Source organism: Enhydra lutris, unplaced genomic scaffold (genome assembly GCF_002288905.1).
Source record: "Enhydra lutris kenyoni isolate GAN:26980312 unplaced genomic scaffold, ASM228890v2 scaffoldscaffold14, whole genome shotgun sequence".
In the NCBI taxonomy this organism is placed as follows: domain Eukaryota; kingdom Metazoa; phylum Chordata; class Mammalia; order Carnivora; family Mustelidae; genus Enhydra; species Enhydra lutris.
Genome location: NW_019154098.1, coordinates 23,654,005 through 23,671,324, shown reverse-complemented (window position 1 = coordinate 23,671,324; position 17,320 = coordinate 23,654,005).

Sequence of the window (17,320 nt, the reverse complement as noted above, 5' to 3'; positions counted from 1 at the left end):
TGCTCTGCTTTGTACCTTACAAAAATTATCTGGTGGTGGTGTAGGAGAATGGATGGGAAAGGGGCAAGGCTGGAAGCAAGAGCATGTGCAGAAGTCGGGGTGACAAATTACGGAGTGCCTCAACTAAGAATACGACAGTGGGAATGCAGAGAAAGGACAGGCAGTTTGGGAAAATGTTAGGAAGAGAGAACTGGCAGAGCTTTGGGACTAATAAAATGTGAGAGATGACAGAAGAGTTTTTCATAATTAATGGAGAATATGTTGACCCTCCAATATAAAGCTGGCCATCCATCTGTATATCAAATCCATTTCCCTCTCACATACTCAAGGACTTTGCTTCTCTGAGTATACAACCTCTCTATCCTTCTTTTATCTCCCTTTACGAAAACATTCCTATCAGCACACAAACATGCTACAATAGCTCTTATCTTAAAAACAAACAAAACAAACAAACAAAACCTTTCTACTCTTCTTTTCCCCCCACGCACTGCTTGATTTCTCTGCTTCCTCTTCTAGTCAAACGTCTTGTGTGAGTTGTTCATGACTGTTTCTCATTTTGTCACCACCCAATCTCTCTCTTTTTTTTACCCAATCTCCCTTGAACTTGCTCCAGACAAGCTTTTGTCCCCAACACTACTCAAACTTCTCTTGCCAAGTGTCCAGTAAAAATAACTTTGAAGCTATCCCACAGAGCACATCTATTTTTATTTATTTATTTTTTTATTTATTTTTATTTTTTATTTTTTTAAGATTTTATTTACTTATTTGACAGACAGAGATCACAAGTAGGCAGAGAGACAGGCAGAGAGAGGGGGAAGCAGGTTCCCTGTGGAGCAGAGAATCCGATGCAGGGCTCGATCCCAGGACCCTGGGATCATGACCTGAGCCGAAGGCAGAGGCTTTAACACACTGAGCCACCCAGGCGCCACCCCCCCCACACACAGAGCACATCTAAAGACAGCCTAGGCACAATCTAATGCACTCTTGCTCAGAGATGTGTAGTATTTATACTCTGGCACCTGCAGCAGTGGTTAAGAGCCGTCTAGGGGAGGGTGGGGAGATATAAATTCCTGGGCATTCCTGGCTCTCTTTGTGAGAGGCAAAGCGGGGCGCTGAAACTTGAGGCCAGTCTTTTTACAAAGTAATGTAGGTGTTGGCTGTTAGATGAGAGTACAAAAGCCAGTGTTCACAAAAATGACATAAGGAAGGGGAACCCAAAATGTGGTCCCCAGACTGGAAGTATCAGAATTGCCTGGGAATTTTTGGAAATAGAAATACCCTAATTCTCCAAATTACAAGCCCTCCAGGTGACTCTAATGTATATTATGGTTTGAGAACCACTTCATAAAATCTTTGTGATGAAAGCACAACTACATTATCCTTTTTTTATAGATAAGGAGAGTCCAGAGATTTTGACCCCATTATATTAACATCACAATAGTGTGACTCTATATTTGTGAATATAAACTTTTAAACCAAAATTATGTCATAGATGAATTTTTAATCAATAACATAGTTTCTACAGCAACCTATATTATATCAATTTAATTTCTCGATAAATTTTTTATACATTACACTTAAGTCTTTTACTATTGACTTTAATTAATATCACTGGGAGTAATACAATGCTTTTTGGTTGGTCAATAAAAACTTTTATTTTGTCTAAATCAAACCATTATGGTCATAAATTTAGCTAATCTGAAATTTGTTTTACAGTAATTATCTTTATGAAGTCAGTTATTTTTCAGGCCAAATTCTGCAAAACTACATTTTGTCAGTAAGAGTTGATTTCTGAGTTTTCAGTTAATAGTATATTTTATACTGAACAGTTTAAAATATTGTCCATTTTATTTCACATAGATTAGTTCTACAAGTTAAAAATTGGATAAAATACTCCATGCTTATCCTTGTTCTTACCCTTGTTTCTTAGCTAATCCATAAGAAAAACCATAAAAAGTTATCGTCAAGTATCACAGAAGTACCGTATTGTCAAAATTCCCCACCCATCATAAATTATTTAGTGCATGCAGTTTTTCCATAATTTCTTAGCCCTGAGATTACCTTAAATGTGGATTTCTAATCCCTTCCAGAATTGATCTAGTATGTTTTGTCAATGTAGAATGTGAGAAGCTGTGCTCTCAGAATTCTGCTGGCTTAAAACAATTTGAAACTTCAACAAAGTGGTTTATTCTTGTTGTTTACTGAGTGCAAATAACAAACAGATTTAAAATACGGAGGAAACAAGAAGATTACTGAAATTTTCCACAACGTATGCACCCAATCTCATGACTTCCCTCTCGCTCCCATTTGTTTTGGCAACAAGAACAATTATAAAGTAAAAATAATAATTACATTTAAAGCTTATGCAGTGTTCTCCATATGGCAGGCATTTTTCAAGTCCTCTACATTTATTAACTCATCTAATCTTCTAAATAACCATGAGTTAGGTACTACAAACAGCACTTTATTGATGGGAAAATTAAGCCTTAGAAAGGTTATGTAAAACCTAGATTTCCAATCTAGACAATCTATAAGTAGACACTGTCTCTTAATGGCTACGTTATACTTCTTAGACAAATATGAAAGATAAATAGCCAGCGGATTCATTTTCCAGGGATGAGAGCTCCCTCTCCTTCTCTTTCCTCTTTTCCTTCCTACTCTCAGTCTCTTCTAACCAACCTTCTTCCTCTTTCCACTCCAGCTAACTTCCCCTAGCTCCTTTCCTTCTCATATCTTCTAAACTCCCTCCAGGATGCTCAATAATTTTATGAAATGAGATTTCTCACCTCCTTTAAGACTTCTCTAATATATATCTTCAAACAGATCTTAAACTGTTAAAGAAAAATCTCTCCCTATTTTCCCCCTCTTTCTCTTTCTCCCCCTTTTCCCACTCTGCAATACAAATAAATATAGGTAAAATCCAATAAAAAAGACAGAAGTACATCCTTGGTTAACCCAAAATAAGAAGGAAATAAGGAAATAATTTGTGTTACAAACAAAATTCAAAGTGATAGACAAAGGCAATATCAATGTCCACAATAAATGTAAATGGGCTAAATATTCCACTTAAAAGGTGAATATTGTCATGTCAGCTCAAAAACACCAGAACAAACTATATGATATTTATAAAAGCTATATTTTTATTGCAAGACACAACCAGGTTGGAAGTAGAGGTCGAAAATGGTATATTATACAAACAGTAAGAATGAAAAGTGTGTGGGGCTCTTTTAATATTTAAAAAAGAAACAATTCAAAACAAAATTACCAGAGATAAGGTAATTTCATAATAATAAAGGATAAATTTATCAAGAAGATAATATAATCCTAACTGTATATACTTCTGATAGCAGGGCATTAAATTACACAAAGCACAAACTGACATAACAAAAGGGAAAACTATACAAAGCCATGATTATAGCTGAAAACTCTAACAGTCCTTTTTCAATAATTGATCAAAAAAGTAGACCAAAAAAAGATAAAGAAGATTTGAACATTATCAACCAATTTGACCTGCAGTAACTAACAGAATATACGTGTACACATGCATTAATCATCAACAGAAAATATATATCCTGGATCATAAAACATGTTTTAATAAACTTTAAAGGATTAGAATCTTATAGACTATATTCTTTGACCAAAACAGAATAAAATTAAAAATTAGTAATCATATATCAAGAAAGCACCCAAGTGTTTATAATAACTAAGATGGCTCATCGCTCAAAGAAGATATCAAAGGAAAATGTAAAAACCTTAACTTAATAATAAAAAACATATCAAAATTTAGGGAACTAAGCTAAGCAATTTTCAGGACAAAATTCACCAGCCTTTCATGATAAAAACGTTTTAGTTAAGAATACAAGTGAACATCCTCAATTTGATAAAGAGCATTTAAAAAAAAAACTACAGTTAACATTATATTAATGATAAAATACTGAAGACTGTGAACATGACAATGATAATCTGCTCTTTTCACTTATATTCAACATTTTTAGGCCCTAATTAATGCAATGGGACAAAAAAAACAATTTAAAGAGATAGATATTTTTTAATTTGTAGAAAACAGTTGTTTATGTGTAAAATCCTAAGGAATCAGCAGAATAGTAAATTTGACAAGTTCTCAGATAGAAGATCTGATTTTAAGTTATTATAAAACTGTAGTAATCAGGAGAGTGACATAAGAAGAGACAAATACATTAATGAAATAAGGAAAATTTGGAAACAGACCCACCCTTAGATGATCAGTTGATATTTGACAAAGGCACTGAAGTAATTCAATGAAGAAAGAACAATTTTGCAATAAATGGTATTGAAACAATTGTATATGTACAAAACAACTCAACTCCTTTCTAATTTAAGAGCACTGAAAGAATTAAAGATGAGAGCTAAAATATATTTTTAAAAAATCTTTCTAATAGTGGAAGCAGGCAACAACTCCTTTCAGAAAACAACGACGACAACAAAGAGCAAAAAGAATTTCATAAAAACCATCAACTCTAACATTTTTTCAGTTGATTGATTGGATTTATGTCTACATACACTTAAGTTTCTGTTAGTCTCTGGAAATGTAATTTCCAGAAATTCCTGGAATTTCTTTTATGTTTGATTTATAGAAACTTGAAGAATCAAATCCTGACTGTGACTTTCTGTATTGTTGAGGAATTACAGTTAAATATCAAAGCTAAGAAAAAGTCTAAGGTCAAAGTTAAAGGTTAACTCTCTAAGGAGTTAGGGAGGGCCATTGCTTTGGAGGACACACTCTTCTTCTCCTGCCCAAGTCAATACTCCAGGAACACTGGGAAAACTGAAAAAAGGGTGAGCTGTATGAAGCTTGTATAAAGAACACAAGCTCCTACAAGGAAGGGCACCAGCCTGTTAGTCCCTGGCTGAACAGTGGGTTTCATTCTGTGAAACCCTGGAGTGGAACATTGAGAGGCAGTTCTTGAAAGAGTAAACTGAGAAATTGGGAGGATAGCACATCATTGCTCTCAGATCTTCCAAACCCACAAGAGAAAATAGGGGGATACTTCACATATGTCCCCAGAAGTTGGGAGATGAACTGAATGTAAAAATTCTTACCTATTTCTTGCCTAGGTCTATTGTCAGACCATTTCTAAGTTTGAAAGGACTGCAGTGTAGCCTAAGATAAAAATAGAGCAAACTGTGGCCCTCGGAGGAAGCCAGAAAGTACCACATTGATTTCAGTGGAACTACTTGAAAAGATGCTTGTTAAAATCTCTTCTAAGAGAATGAAGGATGAGGTATAAAACCCCATTTTCTTCTTCTCTCTAAGTAGCAACACTATGGAGGAGAGAAGCATTACATTAAACTGGAGATATTTTTTAATGAAATATTTTGAAGTAAAGAGAACTAAGTACTAATTACTGCATGAAGTTGTTTTGTAACCAAAATTACTGAGAAAAACTTAAATGGAGCCAAGCTTTTCTGTGTCTAGTACACAGACAGATACAGGAGAGAATGTAAAACATTTTATATTTACACCCCAATGAGTAGATTCTTTAATAAACCTGTTATACATTTCATGGTAAAATACATATGACTAAAGTCACACTGTAATAAACTAAATTTGATATTATTTCTTAAAAGATTTATATTTTTAGGGGCACGGTGGCTCAGATGGTTAAGTGTCTGCCTTCAGCTTAGATCATGATCCCTGGGATAGAGCTCAGCAGGGTGTCTGCTTGTCACCCTCCCTCTCCCCTTCCCTCCACACTTGTATACACTCTCTTTTTCTCTCTCAAATAGATAATAAATAAAATCTGTAAAAAAAAGATTTATATATTTATTCAAGAGACACCACAAGCATGAGGTGGAGGGGGAGAGAGAGAGGGAGAGAAAGTCTTAAGCAGATCCCATGCTGAGTGTGGAGCCTGATGCAGGACTGTATCTCATGACCCTGAGATCATGACCTGAGCTGAAACCAAGAGTCAGAGACTGAACTGACTGTGTCACTCAGATGCCCCCTGATGGTATTCAAATTAGGGGTTAGAGTTATAGGCTTATCCTCTTATATATTAAATGGGGGTCTCCTCAGACCATCATTGTGCCATCCATGTGAGTAGTACAAGTAATTGTTTTTCTGGGGAGACATTTTGACATGGTAGATTCTAGGAGTTAGCTGAAAAATCTACTCATGTTTGTATCTCTATAATATTCTATAAAAGTAACTTTAAAAAGACATTCATTCTCAGTAATTATATTTGAGTTCTCCATAAGGAATAATTTAGTTCCATGAAGGTTGGACTTTTTGATCATTTTCAAATGGAATCTTTTATTTAAACTAAAAATCAATCAAACTCATCATAAATATTGAGATTGATTTTTGAGGCCACAAACCTAACTAGCGATCCTACTACAGTTTTTGAAGAGTTGAAATGTACTTTGCATTTCCAGATATAAATGTCTTGTATATATAGAACTAAAATCATAATCAAAAAGGGATACTGCAATATTCTAGCTATTGTACGATGAATTTTACAATTAAATCTAAACTTTAAAAAGCTCCTGAAACTCTAAGTGTTATGAACATAAGCTAGATCAGATATTGGGGGAGATAAGTGAACTTTTCAACTGAAATTAAAAAGCTGATTTTTCCAGGTTCACTGTCAAGCATGAAATGATCAACAGCTGCAAGGAAGTGGATGATCCTATGTTTTATATATATGGATAAAATCAGAAGACCTAGATTGTGTCTGTTTCTGTATGACTGACAATATGCGCTTATGGAATCATATTAATTAAATCTTCCAGGTGAGCCTACCACCAAAAGTTTGTTTCTTTAATGGACAGACTTAAATGCACCTTCTTCTCAGGACTCTCATCAGTATCTGTGGAGAAGCTCTGACCAGAAATTATCTCTACTAAATGGTGCTATAACTGCTACTCTGTAGCATGTGTTAACATAATTAATATCTAGGGGAAGCCAAAATTAGATGAAAATGTAAAAAACCGAGTCAATCGTCTGAATCATGTTAGTGTCATGAGGCCATAAACTGAGGTCTACTTTGGTGAGAGAACAAAGTCCAATCTAGCTCTAGAGTGAGCATATATGTAATTATTATCTTTGAAGAATGTACTTTTTCATTTACATAACTTAGACTAAAATGGCTCCTCTCATGCAGTCCCTATATTATTTGTATGTCTCCCCACTCTTTTTCCTGTCTGTTATAGTCCATTAGGAGTTTTCATGCCACAATCCATCCCATAAGTACAGTCTTGAGCCTTCTACCTAACACATGGGAGGAAAGACATGCAACACTGTACCTTGAGCTAATAGGACAACTGGGTTTGATCCAACTATACGTTTTGAAACCATAACAAGGACAAAAAAAGAATTCCTTATCAGGAGGGGTAATCTACCTGAAATCACTATTTTTTACTTGGTCTCTTAGCAATGGCCTCATTTTCTACATAAAGAGAATAAAGAAGAAGGGGGCCCCTTTTAGTTCTAAATCCAAACTTTTCCAAGAGAGTACCTCAATAAAAATTTTAGAATTTTATGTCCTGCTAGGCAAGTACATCTACTTGCTTCCATTGACTGAAAAATAATTTTCCTTTATGAGATAAGGCTGTGAAATAACCAGTTTCAAGAGAAACAAAGCTGGAACTGGAAGAGGAAGAAGTAGGCATCTTCCTGGTCATTTAGGTCAGCAGAATTGATCCTGGCAACCAAAGGTCTGACAGATGTCCGCTCAAGAATACCCTCACATCTCAATGAAACATACAACCTAACATATGCCCTACACACCAGCAACAACAGGCTAATGACCTATATTTAAGAGTCCTTAGAGCATTAGGTGAATTTTAATATGGTTATTATTCATATGCTTGTGTAACTTAATATTTGCTCCTCAAATTACTGAAGGTTTTTTAACAGTTTTTCTGTGTGGGTTTATAGGTTGTTTCATCAGTGATACTTTCTTCCCCTTTCTATACTTCAGCAGAGTTCTAAGAATATAGTAGTTTCGTGTTGTTTTGAAATGGAGCTTCTATGTCTGAAAGAGAATGAAGTACATAGTGAGGTTTCGAGTGAAAATATTTCAAAAGTTTCAGTCATCAGAGATCATATAGTACTTGTTCAAAGATAGGAGATCAGCAAATATAAAGCATTATCATTTTTTCTTCTTTCTTTACCACCTTGTTCTAATAAGTAGCATTCAATTTTCATTTTTAAGTACTATGGGATAGCATCACCCAGAACAACGGTTTTGGAATTTTGAGCCACAGTGTTAATTGCCATATAGTTTGGAGAGTAAAGAATGGCTCCACTGACTAAAATCTGTAAAAGCTTAGATTTCTACCACAAATTCTTACAGATTGTATTAAAAAATCTAAAAGGGTAAAACTACTAGCCATAAAGTTTTATTCTTTTTAGAGGTAAATCAGAAAAATTAGCTAAATGATGTGATATCAGAATAGTAGTTATGTGAAAAACAATTCAGCAGAAACATACCACCTCAAATTTGTACATTTTTTTCTAGTAATTTTTCCACAAAGAAAATGTCACTTTTTACTTTCCCAAACTACACTGAAAGAAAGGAGAAGTCTGCCTGTTTATTAATCAGGCTTTATATTTTCTTTGTTTTGCATAAACTTGCTAATCTCTATCATAATGGATGTTACCAAACCTGTAAGTCATCATAAGAAAGTGAGATAGGCTTACGAATCAGAGACACATTTTAAAGGATAAACCACATTCTGCAAATAACTTTTTTTTTTAAGATTTTATTTATTTATTTGACAGACAGAGATCACAAGTAGGCAGAGAGGCAGGCAAATAACTTTTTAAAAGGTGGTTTCCTTACAAAAAGCAATGTTAATCTATTTTTCTTTTTGCAAGAAGATGGAAAAGAGAATCTATTTCAATGAGTATTTCAACAGAAAAAGTCCCGAACTGAGTATGGTTTAAAATACAAATGAAAATATTGTTAGGATATCCACAACTACCCTATTTTATTAGCAGACCAGCAGCTAAGCATGAAACACTTATCACACTCCTGCTAACATCTTATTTTAAAATTTGTTTAAGTGTGTATTTTTTTTCCCTTCCCACGGAATAATATGTAGTAATTAAAGCCAGCAAGTCTCTGATTAGTATGAAAATGTTACTCTGTTATTAAGAATAATAATGTCTTCTGTGCACATAGCAGGCTAAAACCTGAAGGATCTTCAAGAGGTTGTTTGTGTGTAAGGTAAGAACTTCATCAGTATAAGGACTAGAAAAAGGACGCTAAGAACAGGACCTTTCAAAATGACAAGGACAGGTTGCTTACTTGGGAAACTGGCAGGGCACAGTCACACAGAAAAATATTTGGCAGATCTGGCAATAACAGCCATAAGAATCAGGATCTGCCTGGCAAAGAAGTTGTTCAACACCATTCTTAAACTATTTTATTTAATATTTAAACTAAATACAACCACTCAGTTGCTGGCCCAAAGTCTCCAGCCATTCTATCAGCCTATCCTACTGCCATATTATTTATTCCTGCTGGCTTCCTGAAACCAGTTAAGAACTAAAATATCCAGTGGTCTTGAATAGACACCGTGTGTCTGCTGAATCTGATGGTCTGTCCTTCAATCATACACTGATAACCTTTCATATATTCATAAAGCAAATACATAAGAGCAAGTCACTAGGTTAGAATGAATGACAATTAAGTCATCCCCCAGGCCCCTACATAGCATCATTTACCTTTCCTTGCAGCCCAGTTAATAGTTATGATTTTAAATGTAATGGCTATCTCACAGTTGCATAGCACAGTATCTGGTTTACTATAAAGTGCTGAATAAATGAACAAATGGATCATCAAGGAGATGATGTTTTAGTGCAGAAATGCTCTTCTACTAGATCTCGAGGCTTATAAAATGTGGGTATGTTCACTTCATCAAAAATAATAGAAGATTTCACTAGCCCAGGACATACTGGGAATCCTTGCACACCTCAGGCTTTCATTTTTCTTCGCATTGTCCTTGACCTGAAAGTTTGCTAAGCCAATTAATTGTACGAGCAAGTTTCCAGTAAATGTAAACAGTATTTCACAGAATGTTCAACTTATTAAGGTCAAAATCTTTTCAAATTACTTGGAAGGCATCAAACTGAATTTAAATATTATGCTATTCATTACACTTTAATCTAATTCATAAATCTGTAGGTTATTTCCAGATAACCCTTCCGTAATATTTGCCTTTAGTTTTTTTCAGGGTAAGGAGTAGCAAAGTTGCATCCCAAGAACCACCTTTCACTGAATTCAGATGGCCTTTTCTTCGGTTGGTCTGAAGAAAGTTTTAATGTGTATATATTTAGATATGTGAAAATAACTTTCAAAAGGAAGAGGGAAAAGAACAAACAATCACGGTGGCTGATATGTATATACAATCTGGGCCAAATGGATCCAAGTCATACATTTTGGGTCTCTATAAAAGACTACATTAAAAATGAACTTAGACTTGGAATGAACTGATCAAGAAATTGTTCTATATAGATCAGAGGTGTATTATTCAAAGTGAGGCCCATCTTCTGGAAGCTTTATAGAAATTTATGGGTGCTATCTCAGAGCATCAGACTCAGAAGCTCTGCGATAGGCTTAGGAATCTGTGTTTGAACAAGGTTTACAAGTGCTAGAGTTTAAAACTGCTCAAGTATTCGTCACCAAAGTGGTGTGTCATTACTTGAGGGATATGTACCAACAAAGACTAGAATTTGTTATATTATATATATGCATAATACACACACACACACACACACACACACAGTGTAACATATATTACATACATATATAGTATCGGTTTCCAGTCTATTTTTATGAAATATTTTTACAGTATTTTATACAGAAGTACATGTATAGAGCATAAAAATAAATGTCCATTATAAGATGTCAAATCCTTTCACTTGTGAAGTAGCCTATCAAAAAAGGTTTGGAAACCCTAGGTCCAGAGAATACTAAGTGATCAATCTTTTTAAATGAAATCCCTTGTGTCTGCATACATACTTTTTTTTATTTGACAGAGAGAGAGAGATCACAAGTAGGCAGAGAGGCAGGCAGAGAGAGGAGGAAGCAGGCTCACCGCCGAGCAGAGAGCCCGACGCAGGGCTCGATCCCAGGACCCAGAGATCATGACCTGAGCCGAAGGCAGAGGCTTAATCCACTGAGCCACCCAGGTGCCCCTGCATACATACTTTTAAATGGGTTCTGTTCCCAGAAAAAAAGAAGAGGAAGGAGAAGAAAGAAAGAAAGGGAAGAAAAAAAAAAAAAAAACACAAGTAGGAAGAGTTTAGCATGGATGATTAGGATTTTATAGCTGTGTCTTTAAAACTAAATGGAAAACTATTCAAGGAGTACACCTTCAGCATGTTCTTCTGGGGTAGGTGTTAGAAAGGCTTCAAAAAGCATGCAGCTGAGGAAATACCTATTCTCAACCTCAATGGAGTCAGGTGGTTGAGAACAAATAGAGGCTTATGTACTTTGGGGATACAAACAAACGAGGAAATAATCAAGGGTTTAGGTTCTGCCCAGTGTTTAGGAACAATTAGTTTGGGTTGCTGGTGGCACTGGACAATTTAAAGTAGGTGGAGCAAGCCTACAGGCATCAGTGTAGCAGTTTAGGATGAGTTGTTAGTAACAAAGAATCCCATTCCCAGTAACTGGGTGAAATTGACTTCAGCTGTTGGCATGTAGCAAGAGTAGGGCTTGATTTGAAGCCTAGGGAAATGTCTTGAGAGCCTACAGAGTACGATCTTCCCTTTGTTATTTTTTCCCCTGTCTCGTGTTGTATTCTGCCTTCGATTTAAGAAAAAAATAAATAAAAGGGGATTGTAATTGAATTAAGAACAGTGAATCCCAAACTGCACAGTTCTTCACGTGAGACCAAAGGAAGATTTGGTTTTGATCTTAGAGTAACCAGATGCCTCACTTTTAAGATTCCCCTGACTTAACACACACATACCCTCACCCAATCTTAAAAAACAAAACAAAACAAAAACTATGTAACAAATCTGAGGAGGAGGGAGTGGGTAGAAACAACAAATGCTTCCCTTTTCCGAGTGTGGGAACAGAAATGTTCCCTACTCTGGTCTAAATGTAAGTTTGCTTGCATTGATTTGTGGTAGAGCTGGGAGGAAGTCAGGATGCTAAAAAAGAACACAGAAAGACAAAGACATAAGGAAAATTCAGATAGGTTTTGCATACAGCCATTTCCATTATTCTGTAAAGCTAAGGAAAAAAAAATCTGCCAATCTCAGGTTGTTGAGAAATATATGAACGTTTTATATCAAATGGACATTTGACTCCCCTTCTGTCAGGTTTTAAGATGGCTCTATTCACATGGGTCTTGTCTTCTCTATAGAGTGAGATTTGAGGGTGATTATTTACAATAGAGACTTTAGTTCTCATGAATGCTTATCCAAGTGCAGTATTACAACCATTATTTTGTTATATCTTTTGCATTTCATTGTGCTTATATCAAGATTATATAATAGTGGAACCAAAAACAAGCCTTCTTGAATAGCAAGGTGTCCCTGACTATGTATTATTTATTTGACCACCTTAGCATTTATCACAAATTGATCTTAAAAGTTCCAAATAAGTCACTCTCAAAAGAAGAGGTTTTTTTGTTTGTTTGTTTTTTAAATGAGCCTTCCTGTCTTTCATCCCCTCCCTTTGCCACCAGCCAAGGTAATAAACACAAGGCTCCAGCAGCAAGAACACTTTTTTATATATCTCAAAGAAAGCTAGACCAAAAAAGACCGTGAAATGTGCCCAGAGTTCTAAAGAAACGGGAGCGGACAACACACAAAACATCCCCCCCCTTCCTCTTTGTGCTCAGCTTTTTCCAGTAAGCATACTGCAAGCCAGGGGCATCACACGTTTATTAGCAACTGCTGAAAACTTATCTCGAAGGCACAGCTGATCTCTGGTGGTTGTGTGTTTTCTGGATCAATGTTTCATAGGTGTGAAATCAGATGAAACAGGTTTATGAGGTTTTGACCCAGATATTCCATTCTAAGTTTTGCCAAGACATTATCTGCTTGGATCCTTTACAAATTTGCTTAAGTTAATAAACTGAGGTTAAGTGCAGACTTGACACTGAAACATGCTATATTTGTATGCTGTCAAAATGTCACATGTGGAGCTGAGCTCTGTGTGTGTTTTCTATATATAAGTTCATCTGCTAGTTTTCTGAGATCAAGCTAATGCAACTCGAGGCAGAACAGAGTACTTGCCATTATCAAGTGAATTTCATCTGATAGACTAAATTTCACAACAAAGATTCCCTCATAAGCACTGATAATCTAAACTGTCAATGATTAGCCACTTTAAAAGAATGTTTCAATTTTAAATCTCTTTGACAAAAGCTACCATTAAGATTCAAACTTCAAGATTTTTTAATGGAGTGATTTCTCATGCACAAAAGTTTCCATTTGTTGCTAAAAAAATTCCAATAGTAGCTTCAGCCACGCATCCTTCATAGTCTTTACCACTAAAAACTATTCCATATTATCACTCAGGTTCATTGAATGGGACGTGTGTAGTCTATTCTTTTACTGGAATTATTGTAGTCTCATAGGCATTTTATGTGAGATAGTAACTTTGCATATGATAGTCAAATGTTTAGTTTGTAACATATCATAGTCATAGAGTGCAATCTTAAGATGTTCTTTAAACTCAACCTTAATTCTCCAAACTTCATAAAACCCCTAAATCTTAAGCATTATTATTAGTCTGCTTATACTGATACATTTGGTCAAGATATTGGTATATGTTTTTAATAAATTGTGACAGTGCAAAATTTCCATAAGCCATGTACAGACAGAAGATTACAAATCTTCAATTTGGTGACCATAAAAAAATAAACTCTTGTTATGTGAAGAACATAAAACTGAGCAAAGACTGAATTATAGATTAGCACTCTACTCATGAACACTATTATCAGCACTGAAGAGGCTTTGGGTAAAGCACTTCCTCTCTTCTCTGTCTTTATAAAACAGATTAATTAGTTACTGCTTACTTTCCATTTCACGTTGTGATGTATAAATCTGGCCTAATGGTGTCATGTCTTGTGAATATGAATGCAGATGAAAAAGTTAACAGGGAAACAAAAATCAGCCCTTTTTCCCATTCCAAGGTTTGCTTTTAACTGGCTGTGGCTTATACGACCCAGCCCCACTGAGAATCCTACTTCCTGTAGATGGCTTGGGCAAATTTTAGGTATTTTTAGATAATTAACATAGGTTCATTTTAGAAAAGTTAAGAAATACACATCCACATAAGTAAATAAATAGGACATAAACTTCATCAATAAGCAATAAAGAATTTCATATTCTTTATTGGCATTTATCATTTCAGAGTTTTTCTGTTATTTAACATTTAAAAATAGTTGCAAATTTTCCCATTGTATAGATGTATCAAAATTGATCACACTAATCCCCAACTTCGACATTTAGGTAATGTGCAGTTTTTATGATTAAAAATCAACATGGCAAAAAATAAATGTATGAGCTAACTGTTGTGGACATTCTTAATTTCTAATTAAGATAACTAAGCAGAATGGAAGTGCTTTAGCATACTGTAATTTTCTTCCAAAAAGCTTATACCAATTTACCCTCACAGTGGTGTCTAAGGATGTCTATTTGCCTGTCCTCTTGACAATGCTGGTTAATAGTATTTTTAAAAATCAAACAAAAACACAACAAAAATAAATATTATCTTAAGCCATTTCTTTCACTCAGAAGGAAATCACGTAAGAATTTTTTAGGTTGGTCTGGTTTTGGCTAAGAAGAAAATTTCAGAATCAGACATCCTCATAATCTGGGGGAACTAGGAACATGAGAGAGTCAAATCCAGGACAGAGAGAGAAAACACGGTCTCTGTTTGGGTTTAAATAGGAAGACTTCATGGAGTCAACACGAAGAGTTTTGAAATTGCCAAGGATGATGGCCTCATCACTGAGAACTGCTCTTGTCAACAATTACTACGAACTATCAGGAGAAAAGGCAGATTTTTCCACAAGCCTCCACCCTGCAACTATCAACTAAAGATAATGATAGCTAAATGAGAGGTGGCTGATGAGTTGATAGATTGGCATGTGAGTCAAATGTCTGCCATTATGTATCCCCAAGTCCACCACAGGTCGGGGTCACTCTTTACTCTTTAGATAGCAAGGCTTATATTTCTATACCATGTACTATAAGAAAATCCCAAGGTTATCCCCGTTTCTGAGAATTGTTAGGAGTTTACAGTTCTTCTCACTTACTTTCTTCCTTATTATTGTTTTGGCCTTTAACTCTGTGTCTATAATTTCTGTCATAGCTCTCTCCCATTTAACCCCATCTATCGGTCCAAAATGACACAAAACTTAAGCTTTCACAGGAAGCTTAGTACAAAAGGAGAATTAAAGTATAGCTTACTATATGAAACAGGCTAATATCAATTATCACTGACCTAAATATTCATCCATTAACTTTAGCCATTTTTTCTTCACTGACTGTGAACAGGTGATTTACTACAGTAGACCCTGAGGGATCTGCAAGAGTTAGCAGGGATCTGGCAAGATGGCATCCTACAAGAGGTTGCTTCAGGCATGAGAGGCTGCAGCATGGTGGCAGAGCTAATGACAGCAGCCATATTTGTAGGCAGTGGAGATGAGAAAATGGGCAAGGAAAGCACCCCAAAATGTGTGCCACACCAAGTATTTAGAATGCATCCTGGGAAGGATGGGGATTTATGGGAAGGTTTCCAGAAGGTCAGGACACAATTAGATTCTTGCATTTAAGAAAAAAATGCACTCTATAGGTAACGTGGAAGATGCAGTACCACAATCTAGAGTGTTCATCAGAAAGCTACTACCAAAGCCCCAGCAAGAAATAAAACCATAAACTAGAATTGCAATAGTGGGGATGTGGAGAATGTCTTGAGAGGTTTTTGAGACCATGAGATGACGGGCCCTGATCCTGCCATAAAGAAATAAAGCATTATAAAAAATTTGTTGCTGAAGATTTAGACTCAGCCCCTTCAGACATAACTAGCAATTTGTGAGTTCCTTTTAGAAGACAGATTTTCGTGTTTCAAAACATTTATTTATAAAAATGATCAAGAGAGTGGCCTTTTTCCTTAAATGTCTGTTGATATGTATAATGAAGTCTGAGAGGATCAAAATAATTCCTTCTGGCTTTTTTTTTTTTTTTTTTTAGTAAATTGTGCGCTTTAAACTGAATCCAGATCTAACAATTTCAGGCTATCATGTAAGAGGGAAAGCATAAAAGCATTTTGCCAAAGCCACCCAAACTATCCACCTTTTGGGAGATCTACCACTGAGGAGGCAAGAAAGGGAAAATCGGAGAGCAATGCTTTTAAGATGAGAGACAAGAAGCAGATCAAACATTATGGGTTGAGGTTAGTGCTGTCAGCTCCTTTAAATACTTGACTTGCATTAGAAAGATCTGTAGTACAGACTAGAAGGCGGAATCAGGTTCTAAATTTGGAACCCTAGCAGGAAATTATATTATAGTTCTGTGATTAATTTATGCAAAAGTAGAATCATACCAACTCAGAGCATGGGCTGGAAATGAAGTCCCTTGGTCTCTCATCTTAACATTAGTCTGCAGATTATCCGCCCCCCTCCTCTGGTGAGTGAGTCTGTGGACACCACTAAGTCAGATGGCACCTTTACACAGACCTTGCCTAGGAACGGTTTGTTTTTTTTTTTTCTCCAGCTGGTATATGGTCTCCTGCCCTTTATTTAGTGTTTCCAAGGTGATGTTTCCAAATGGATGAGACATAGTTTCCTGAGCCTGAATGTGAACAAAATTGGAACTGTGTTAACTCATCCTATGGGCTCTAGCTAGAGGCCTTAAACACTTAAAATCTTGATCTTGGCTCACATTGTATTAAATTAGCCTCTGTGATTAGCAACCTGAGAACATTGTTGCATTTTGGCTGTCCTTTGAATCCCAGTGTAAATCTATCATTAGAGCTCATAGATTTCAAGCTTTTGATGCAGGGACCGGGAACACACAAAAGCTTCTAACAACTACTGGAAAAGTGAAACAGTGGCTCCCAGCCATGGTTCTTTTGCATTTCTGCCACGGTAATGTGTTCCCCATTGATTTTGCAGTTTTTTTTTTTTTTAATTTAATTTTATTTTTTTTCAGTGTTCCAAGATTCATTGTTTATGCACCACACCCAGTGCTCCATGCAATACATGCCCTCCTTAATACCCACCACCAGGCTCACCTATCCCCCCGCCCCCCCTCCCCTCCAAAACCCTCAGTTTGTTTCTCAGAGTCCACAGTCTCTCATGGTTC